This window comes from Ovis aries, chromosome 3 (assembly GCF_016772045.2).
Source record: "Ovis aries strain OAR_USU_Benz2616 breed Rambouillet chromosome 3, ARS-UI_Ramb_v3.0, whole genome shotgun sequence".
Taxonomy (NCBI): Eukaryota; Metazoa; Chordata; class Mammalia; order Artiodactyla; family Bovidae; genus Ovis; species Ovis aries.
In genome coordinates, this window is record NC_056056.1 from 46,548,313 (window position 1) to 46,558,429 (window position 10,117).

General features: G+C 40.2%; 1 non-coding gene across 1 annotated transcript; it reads right to left on the reverse strand.

Annotated features, from left to right (window-relative positions):
* Positions 1-7,670: 7,670 nt before the first annotated feature.
* TRNAG-CCC (transfer RNA glycine (anticodon CCC)) lies at positions 7,671-7,743 on the reverse strand. The gene has a single exon. It is a non-coding gene; the product is annotated as a tRNA-Gly (tRNA).
* Between the last annotated feature and the right edge of the window lie 2,374 nt (positions 7,744-10,117).

Below are 10,117 nucleotides of genomic sequence, written 5' to 3' on the forward strand. Positions count from 1 at the left end.
CAACATACAGCCTGCCAGGTAGTAGGCTGTAAGTGAGCCCGTGTTCCCTCTTTCAACAAATATCTGTTGACCACCTACTATTTGGCCAGGTACTCTGCTTGCTGTTGAGCGCTGAAGAGACCTGTGGTCCTGCTGACAGTCTAGCAGAGGAGACAGACATGAAATAGATACTGGATTGAAGTGGAGTGAGGATGAAGAAGAAATTGTCCCTAAAGTACAAGGAGACCCTCCACGGAGGGGTTGATCAGGGAGTGTCTTCCTTAGAAACTGGCTTTTAAAGTGAGAATTGAAGATAAATGGTATTACTTTAGCCAAGATTATAAAGAATGTTGCAGGGGAGGGAACTGCCTCCTCCAAGAAGCGTTTCATGCCAGTGGGGAGCCAAAAGATCAGGTGACCCCTAGGAGGGAGGAAGAGAGAAACTTCTGCAGCAACCTTGGAAGACTTGATAAGACTTGTTAACACTGGTGTGCTTCATACTGAGAACAATGGGCTTCCAAAGAGGGTTTTAAGGAGGAGAAAGAATTGATTAGATTTGCATTTCTTCAAATCGTTCTGATTGCTCTAGAAAAGTCAGGCAGAAGTGTGTGAATGAATGAGTGAAAAAGCTGGCTTAAAACTAAACAATCAAAAAACCAAGATTATGGCATTTGGTTCCAACACTTCATTGCAAATAGATGGAGAAACAATGGAAACAGTGACAGCCTTTATTTTCTTGGGTTCCAAAATCACTGTAGATGGTAACTGCAGCCATGAAATTAAAAGACACTTGCTCCTTGGAAGAAAAGTTATGACCAACCTAGATAGCATATTAAAAAGCAGAGACATTACTTTGCCTACAAAGGTCCATCTAGTCAAAGCTATGGTTTTTCCAGTAGTCATGTATGGATGTGAGAGTTGGACCATAAAGAAAGCTGAGCACCAAAAAATTGATACTTTTGAACTGTGGTGTCGGAGAAGACTCTTGAGAATTCTTGGACTGCAAGGAGATCCAACCTGTCAATCCTGATCGAAATCAGTCCTAAATATTCATTGAAAGGACTGATGCTGAAGCTGAAGCTCCAATACTTTGGCCACCTGATGTGAAGAACTGACTCATCTGTTCTTCACTCAACAGGAAAAGACCTTGATGGAAATATTGAAGGAGGGGGGAAAAGGTGATGACAGAGGATGAGATGGCTGGATGGCATCACCAACTCGGTAGACATGAGTTTGAGCAAGCTCCAGGAGTTGGTGATGGACAAGGAAGCCTGGTGTGCTGCAATCCATGGGGTCGCAAAGAGTCAGACATGACTGAGCGACTGCACTGAACTGAAACAGTAATTCTTTGCTAATTATATTTAATAGACCATAATACAGATTTATTTGGTTTGCACATTCTTTTATATTTCACTGAGACCATATCCTCTTTAGATCTAGGAATTCACATATCTCTTTGAGCTATAGATTATTAACCATTTCTAGAGTGGTTTCCCAGGTGGTCCTAGTGGTAAAGAACTTGCCTGCCAGTGCAAGAGACATAAGAGATACAGGTTGGATCTGCCATGCCCTGGAGGAGGGCATGGCAACCTACTCCAGTATTCATGCCTCAACATAGACTGAGGAGCCTGGCCAGCTATGGTCCGTAGGGTAGCAAAGAGTCCAACACAAATGAAGTGACTTGGCATGCACACGAGTGGTTACCGCTATAGATAGCTTCTGCTACCTGTTTATGTAAGTTTACTGTAGAGGATAATTCAACCTTGAAACTCTGAGGCGATCTCTTCTACCCTCGTGTAGGCAGGCCAACCCTTCCCCTTGCTCTGCTTCAGGAGAAACCTCAAAGAACTTGACAAGAGAAATATTTCTAGCAAAGAAGCAAAAGCAAATATGGAAATTAAGGAATACCAGGGTAAAGCCAGTTTGCCTCTTAATTAGTGTGATTTTTACAGTAACTCTTTGATTGCCTTAAGCATCTAGAAATGAATTTGGGTAACAGTTCAGGAAGTGGTACTTGGAACTGTAGTATAATTAGGGAGCTTCTGGTCTAACAATAGCTAGCTAATATACTTGGCTAAAGTTAATAGATTAAAATGATGTAACAGAATACTTATTGTCTTTTCAAAATAATAATAATACATATAAATTGCATTATTGTATTACAGTTGTAATAATTATAATACAATTTTAAAGTCTGAAATTACTTTTATTCTGTTCTTCATCTTGTAAAGAATTTGACATTATTGCTTATATAGGTGCTAAGTAATAAAGTTCTGAATGTCTGTTTAGAAGGTTATGACCTTAGGGGAAATATATTTTCTTTTCCTCCTTTGATTTTTTTTTAAAAAGGGGAAAAAGCCATTGTTTTGTAATATAATTAATGATGTAGATATAAATTGTGGTGCTTTAAGCTTTTTAAATCTGAATGAATGAAAAGTCCAAGGACAACAAGCAAGATTTTAAATGTCTTGTAACACATTTCTTCACCATAGGGAGAGAATATAAACACCATGTGAAAATGCATCTCAAACACTGGACTCTTTTCAGACAGGCTTGATGAGGTTGATAAGCACTCTCTGTGAGAAAATTATTCTTTGACTCCGAGGGGGTAGTTACTTGGTAATTATATAGAACTTGATTTTTTGTTTGTTTTAAACCAAGGGAAACACTGTATTTTGAAGAAGTGACAGTTCTGTGTCTCACTGATATCAATTTGTCATGGTTACAATTTATCAATCAAATAAAAGATGAGTCATGAGAGCAGTGTATCTTTGGAATACTTGAGAATGCCTGGTACCATAGATTATACATAGACATCAAGAAAACAACTGGTGACGAAAAACTAATAATAATAATGGGGTATAACAGAATGCTTACCAAGTGGTAGGCACTTTTATTCACTCTTACAAGTACCATGGATAATAAAAACCAATTCTCACAATGATGTAGATCCTGTTCTTATCCTGATTTTACTGGTGGAGAGGCTGGGTCAATAGAGGACGGGAAACTTACACAAAATCCCAGAAGTAGAAGGCAGTGGAGCTGCCCCTAGAGTCTTTAATTAACCATTATGGTTCCAAATAGGAAAAGGAGTACGTCAAGGCTGTATATTGTCACCCTGTTTATTTAACTTGTATGCAGAGTACATCACGAGAAACTCTGGGCTAGAGGAAGCACAAGCTGGAATCAAGATTGCCGGGAGAAATATCAATAACCTCAGAAATATGCAGATGACACCATCCTTATGGAAGAAAGTGAAGAAGAACTAAAAAGCCTCATGATGAAAGTGAAAGAGGAGAGTGAAAAAGTTGGCTTAAAGCTCAACATTCAGAAAACTAAGATCATGGCATCCAGTCCCATCACTTCATGGCAAATAGATGGGGAAACAGCAGAAACAGTGGCTGACTTTATTTTTGGGGGCTCCAAAATCACTGCAGATGGTGATTGCTGCCATGAAATTAAAAGATGCTTACTCTTTGGAAGGAAAGTTATGACCAACATAGACAGCATATTAAAAAGAAGAGATGTTACTTTGTTAACAAAGGTCCGTCTAGTCAAGGCTATGGTTTTTCCAGTAGTCATGTATGGATGTGAGAGTTGGACTATAAAGAAAGCTGAGCACCAAAGAGTTGATGCCTTTGAACTGTGGTGCTGGAGAAGACTCTTGAGAGTCCCTTGGGCTACAAGGAGATCCAACCAGTCCATCCTAAAGGAGATCAGTCCTGAATATTCATTGGAAGGACTGATGCTAAAGCTGAAACTCCAATACTTTGGCCACCTGATGCGAAGAACTGACTCACTGGAAAAGACTCTGATGCTGGGAAAGATTGAAGGCAGGAGGAGAAGGGGACGACAGAGGATGAGATGGTTAGATGGCATCACTGACTAAATGATCATGTGTTTGAGTGAACTCCGGGAGTTGGTGATGGACAGGGAGGCCTGGTGTTCGGCGGTTCATGGGGTCGCAAAGAGTCAGACACAACTGAGCAACAACTGAATTGAATGCTCTTTATAAAATGTGGGGTGACTAAAGCTGAGGTTTTCAAACAGCAGGTCATAGCCTGCTGTTTTAGCAAGCCTTAAAAACATAATTAGAATAGAACAGAAAATACCAGAGTGCATCGCAGTAATGTTTGGCAGAACTGTCTTGTTTCAGCCCTTTATGTATAGGCTTGTGGATTAGGTCATAACGTACAATGTATTTCTTACTGTGGGTTGAGATTAAAAAAATTTTTTTGTAAGCCCACTAACCTGAAATATTAGGTGTTGACGGTGTTTTGCTTTTTAATTATCAAATCAAAAGCATTGAATAACTAGTCTTTTAAGTTCTCTTTACTAATTAAATTGTAAAAAAATTGGAGAACGATCATTTAAATTTTATCTATAATTTAAAAACTTGACCAACTAAAAGTTTTTAAAAACCTAGAAGTAAATGAAAATTTAAGGCAATAAAATTAATAGTTTGAAATCTTATGTGGTAAAACATCTATCTTTCAATTACAATTAAAATATGAACATCATAGTTCAAACTAGCCTCATCTTTGGTCCTTTTTATACTTTTCAGTATTTTCAAATGGAGCTTCCCTGGAAGTCTCAGTTCAGTTCAGTTCAGTTCAGTTGCTCAGTCATGTGTGACTCTTTGCAAGCCCACGGACTGCAGCAAGCCAGGCTTCCCTGTCCATCACCAACTCCTGGAGTTTGCTCAAACTTTTGTCCATCGAGTCGGTGATGCCATTCAACCATCTCATTCTCTGCCATCCCCTTCTCCTCCCAATTTCAATTTTTCCCAGCATCAGGGTCTTTTTCAGTGAGTCAGTTCTTCACATTAGGTGACCAAAGCATTGGAGCTTCAGCTTCAGCATCAGTCCTTCCAATGAATATTCAGGACTGATCTCCTTTAGGATGGACTGGTTGGATCTCCTTGCAGTCCAAGGGACTCTCAAGAGTCTTCTCCAACACCACAGTTGAAAAGCATCAGTTCTTCGGCGCTCAGCCTTCTTTATAGTCCAACTCTCACATCCATACATGACTACTGGAAAAACCAAAGCATTGACTAGATGTACCTTTGTTGGCAAAGTAATGTCTCTGCTTTTTAATATGCTGCCTATGTTGGTCATAGCTTTTCTTCCAAGGAGCAAGAGTCTTTTAATTTCATGGCTGCACATTGCTTGAATCTTTCCACTTCTTGTATCCTCAGTGCTGCTAAATTAGTTCAGGCCATTACCAGCTCCCCTTGGTTTTCTGCAATAGTCACTCTAACACATCTTCTCATCCCCTGTCTTGCTTCCTTCAAATCTATTCTTTACAAGGTTCTTTCTAAAGCCCTAATCTAATTACTCCTTTTCCTAAGACCCCTTAATGACTCAGTATTGTCAAATTATCAAACTGGCTGCATCTGTCCTTGCTTCTCTCTTTTGTCCTATCTCTAGCCATTCATCTTCTACAATGTTTTCCATATATTCTGAATTCTTTCCAGAGTCCCTAATGCACCATGCTCATCTTTTGTCATGTTGTTCTCTCTGCTAGGAATGTCATCTGTAAATGTGTGCTCGTTAATTCATCACTCAAAACTTTAATTAAGGGTATCTACGTGTCCAGCCCTGTACATTGTCCTGAAATTTCCCTTTATGGTCAGGAACTAGAAGCATCAGTGGGCCATTGTACTGTACTAGGTGAGTCCCAGGATGGGATGTAGACACAGGAATTGTGGGGGTTATGGATGAAACCAAGTCCAGGGATAAGTGAAGGCACTGGAAGGAGGAAGAGGGTGAAGAGTAATCTTCATTGAAGGAGCAGCATGGATGTAGGCCTAGAGCTGAGAGACTGAGAAATGACAATCAGTATGGCCAGAGGGGACATTGTGCAAGCCTCAGAACATGAACGGGACTGGGCGAGGCAAGGTCCAGTCACAAAGGGGATGTGCTAGAGTGCTGGGGTTTCTTTTCTTGTGAAGTAAAGGGTAGACACTGAAGGTTTTTTGTTTTAAGTGGAAGAAATGTATGGGAAGCTAGAGAAAAACAAGAGTTAAATGGTCACATTTATTTTAAAAAATCAACTCGCTGGCAGCATTGCTAGAAAAAGTGACAGTTTGTCACAAATTGTCTAAAGAAGAAAACACAGTCCTGAGTTGAAAAAAGAAAATCACCTGAAAAAATTTCAGGGGTATCTTATGCAGCTGGGGCAATTGACTACTGTGATGAGAAAGTTTAAACTGGATGAGTGCAAACTAGTTTTAAGTTTTCATGCTTTCGTAGACCCAAGATTATGAGTCTTTGAGGGCAATGCCTCTGCCTGTCTTGTTTTTACTATATTCTCACCACTTACAGCAAATCCAGCATGCACTAGATTATCGACAAATATTTTTGACTAAGTGATTCTGAAGTGTCTTTTTCTAAGGTCATTCAGTGAAAATAGCTCCCTGGTATTAAAAGAAAGGCAACAGTGTTCCCCCAGTTGTTAAGGATAACATGTTCAAATTTATGAAGCAATGTGTGATTACCTAGAATCTATTGTAGGCCCAATTATAGGAAAAAATCATATCTGAAGAAAACATTTTTATCATTAGGTCTTTTTCTGTCCAGGGAAGTGAACAGTTTTTCTCATCATTGTATCCCCAGCCCCAGTACAGTACCTGTTTCATGATGGGGACTCAGAATATTAGCTAAATGAATGAATGTCTGAGCAGGTATAGGGAATGTGTCTTTAAGGCACTTGTATTCACAAAATTGCTAGTAAAGATTTTTTTCTGCACTTTTCTTTATCAGCTTTAATCTTCCAGAAGAAAGGAATGTACAGAAGTTAGAGATTGTCTTTAGGCCAGAAAGGACTTCAGGAACCTTTTAGCAGTAAGAATACTTCATGGATGGTGAAGAGCTCTGCCTAAGAACAGGGAGAATTCAGCTCTCCTGATCCAAGACATTTTTCACTGTCTCATTTTGTAATTTCAATTTTAAAAGATGTGACAACATTTATTAAAATACTGATTGATCTTGTGAAACTCACTTTTTTGGTACAGCTCTGACCTATTTCATTGGAGCTACTAGAAAGCCATGTATTTCCTGCAGGAGCAAAATTTTAAATACAGATGTGGAATTAAAAAATGAAGGTGTCTTTGTCCTTCAAGTAAACCTCGTGTGTTTTTCTCTATGCCAGTTATTTCCACAGTAAAATTTGTTGGCTTCAGTCTTCAACAACCAAGAAGGTTTATGTTGTACACAAGACCTCAGGGATTTCATGTTTGCTGAAGCCAGTAAAAGCAAATTCTCTCATGCCCTCCTACCAAGAGTTCCTGATCACATTCTGCCAGTTGCCTTCTCAGATTTGGTAGTGATTCTGGTTCTCTCTCTAGATCCCAGGATGAAGTCCCATTTACTCTATCCTTTCTCACTGGGTCCCCTTTTTATTCCATTAGGTTCCCTTGGTGGTCTTCCTTTCTTCCCTTAGCCACCCTGATCACACAAGAAATATGTTTTCAGATTTCTCACTCCCACTAAAGCTTTTTTTTTAAAAAAAATGTATTTTTATTTATTTTTTGACTGTGCCAACTCTCTCCTTTTTTTTAAAAAAATCATTGGTTTTTTAAATCGGGATTGTGAATATGCCTACAGGGTGGATTTTTTTTAAAGAAAAACTAATATTATGTAAATGAGGATATAATATGGCTTGGGATAATGGCAGCATGTGGGATCTAGTTCCCTAACTAGGGATCGAACCTGGGCCCTCTGCATTGGGAGCACAGAGTCCTAGTCACTGGACCACCAGGGAAGTCCCAGCTCCCACTAAAGCTTAAATGTCTGAAACCATTCTCCTACTCTCTCCACCCTATGCCATTCGTTTGTGAGAAAAAACTAGAAGGGAGAAATAACACCTGCCAGTTCTATGTCCCTAAAGGCAGGGACAAGAAGACAATTCTTTTAGGAGCTCCCCTGATGGCCTTAGGGCTGCCCACAGTCTTTCAGGTCCTCTCTGGAGAGGCCTGGTTGGAAAGGGAAGAAAAGCCCTGTTGGCCTATCTTCTTATCTTAGTTCCTGTCTGTGGAAGGGCATTCACATCTCCTGCCTTGAGGGTTCAGCCAGAGGGCCCAGAGGATCCTGCTCCCTAACAAGAATAAAAGGAAGCTGGGAGCTAAACAAGCTACAGTCCCCATTGTTGATAAGGTGTGGGTGATAGGTAAGCTCCTGTTGAAAAGATGATCTAGAGCTGTGTGAACTTTGCAACAGCCCCTTGTTTATCAGATGCTTACTTCAAGGACTAGGTTTTGTGTTTTTGTATTTTCTTCTAGCGTCAGGGGTGACACTACCATAAGACAAGACTGGACAAAATCTCCTGACACAATGAGTGACAAGCTCTACTGACCTGCCTCCAGTTTACTCTAGATGTAACAGTGGACGCAAGGATTCCTCAGAAAAGTGAGGCCCTTTTGGGCCACCCTGGACTTTGAAAATGCTATAGTAGGTACACCCTGGAGGAGGGCATGGCAACCCACTCCAGTATTCTTGCCTGGAGAATCCCACAGATAGAGGAGCCTGGTGGGCTACAGTCCATGGGTCCCAGAGTTGAACACAACTGAAGTGGCTTAGAATACACAGTTAAGTATAGGGCCTTGGGGGCTCTCCAAAACCCTGACTAATCTGGGTATAGCATGAATTTCTTGGTCTCCTGACCCACTCTCTTTCTGACCGGAAAACTGAAACCTTTGCATAAAATAGGAAGATTTGTATTCTAGTGATAAAAGATGAAGCTGTGGGACTTCCCTGGTGATCCAGTGGTTAAGATTCTGGACTTCCACTGCAGGGGGCATGAGTTCGATCTCTGGTTGGGGAACTAAGATCCCATATAATACACAGAACGGCCAAAAAAAAAAAAAAAAAAAGATATTCTTGCCTGAAGAACCCCATGGACAGAGGAGCCTGGCGGGCTACAGTCCGTGGAGTCTCTAAGAGTCCAGCACTAGTGAAGTGACTTACCACGCACGCACACACTCGTCAGGAAACTAGATCCCGCAAGCTGTGTGGTGCAGGCCCCCACAAAATGCAGCTGAAACTGTTAATACCCATGTCCTTCATATGTCCCCCTCTTCCTTCTCCATACTTTCTTGTGTTGTGTCTGTTGGTATATTATTAAGATGATGCTTCTGCCACCTGGGTAATTAAGTCTGTGATCTTCACTGTCTCCCACCTTATTATCTCAGAAGGCCAACTCGGCACTGATTTGTTATTTCCTCAATCTGGTGAGGTTGTAGGCTTGTTTTGACTCAGCCTCCTGGATAGCATATGGTTCCTGCTAAGCCTGTACCTCCCAGCCTGTGACTGAATACCCCCAACCACCCTGCAACCGCTGCAGTGGTCCCCTTGTTCCAGTTCCACTACCCTGCTTCAGCCTCAGCTTCATGCACTTTTGTTCATTTTACTTGCTTACCCTGTGCTCACCTTGTCTTTCTAAACTCATGCAAAATCCTCGTTGGGGAATGCTATTGTTACCCAGTAAAGAAAGGAGTGCTGCTGAGAAAAGGCTGTGTAGTACATTAGTGATGAGTTCAGAAATTATACCTAGTTTCTACACAAAACCTATAGATGAATCATTAGGAAAACTACTTTCATTGTGTCCTTTGGTATAATTTGACTTATGTAGGAAAGACAAATATTTTCAAATACTTCAGTTTTCATAAATCTTAGAATAGGTTCAAAACTTTTAAATATTAAAAAACATTAAAATACTTTTCACAAAGTGTGTTCAATAGGCTATAGGCAAAAGATGTGTGAAATAATTATCTAGATAAATCAGGGAAAAATAGTTTTACTTTGAATTTATAGTCACATTTCCTGTGTTTATGGTGTTATAACCCAAATTTCACTGTATATAAAGATTTTTAAATTTTGCTTTTTATTTTATTAAACATTCAAATATTTAGAAATTTGAATTTACTTAGACCTTATTTCTCAGAGAAGGTAATGGCACCCCACTCCACTTGCCTGGAAAATCCCATGGATGAAAAAAAAAAAAAAAAAAATCCCATGGATGGAGGAGCCTGGTCGGCCGCAGTCCATGGGTCGCGAAGAGTTGGACACAACTGAGTGACTTCACTTTCACTTTTCACTTTCATGCACTGGAGAAGGAAATGGCAACCCACTCCAGTGTT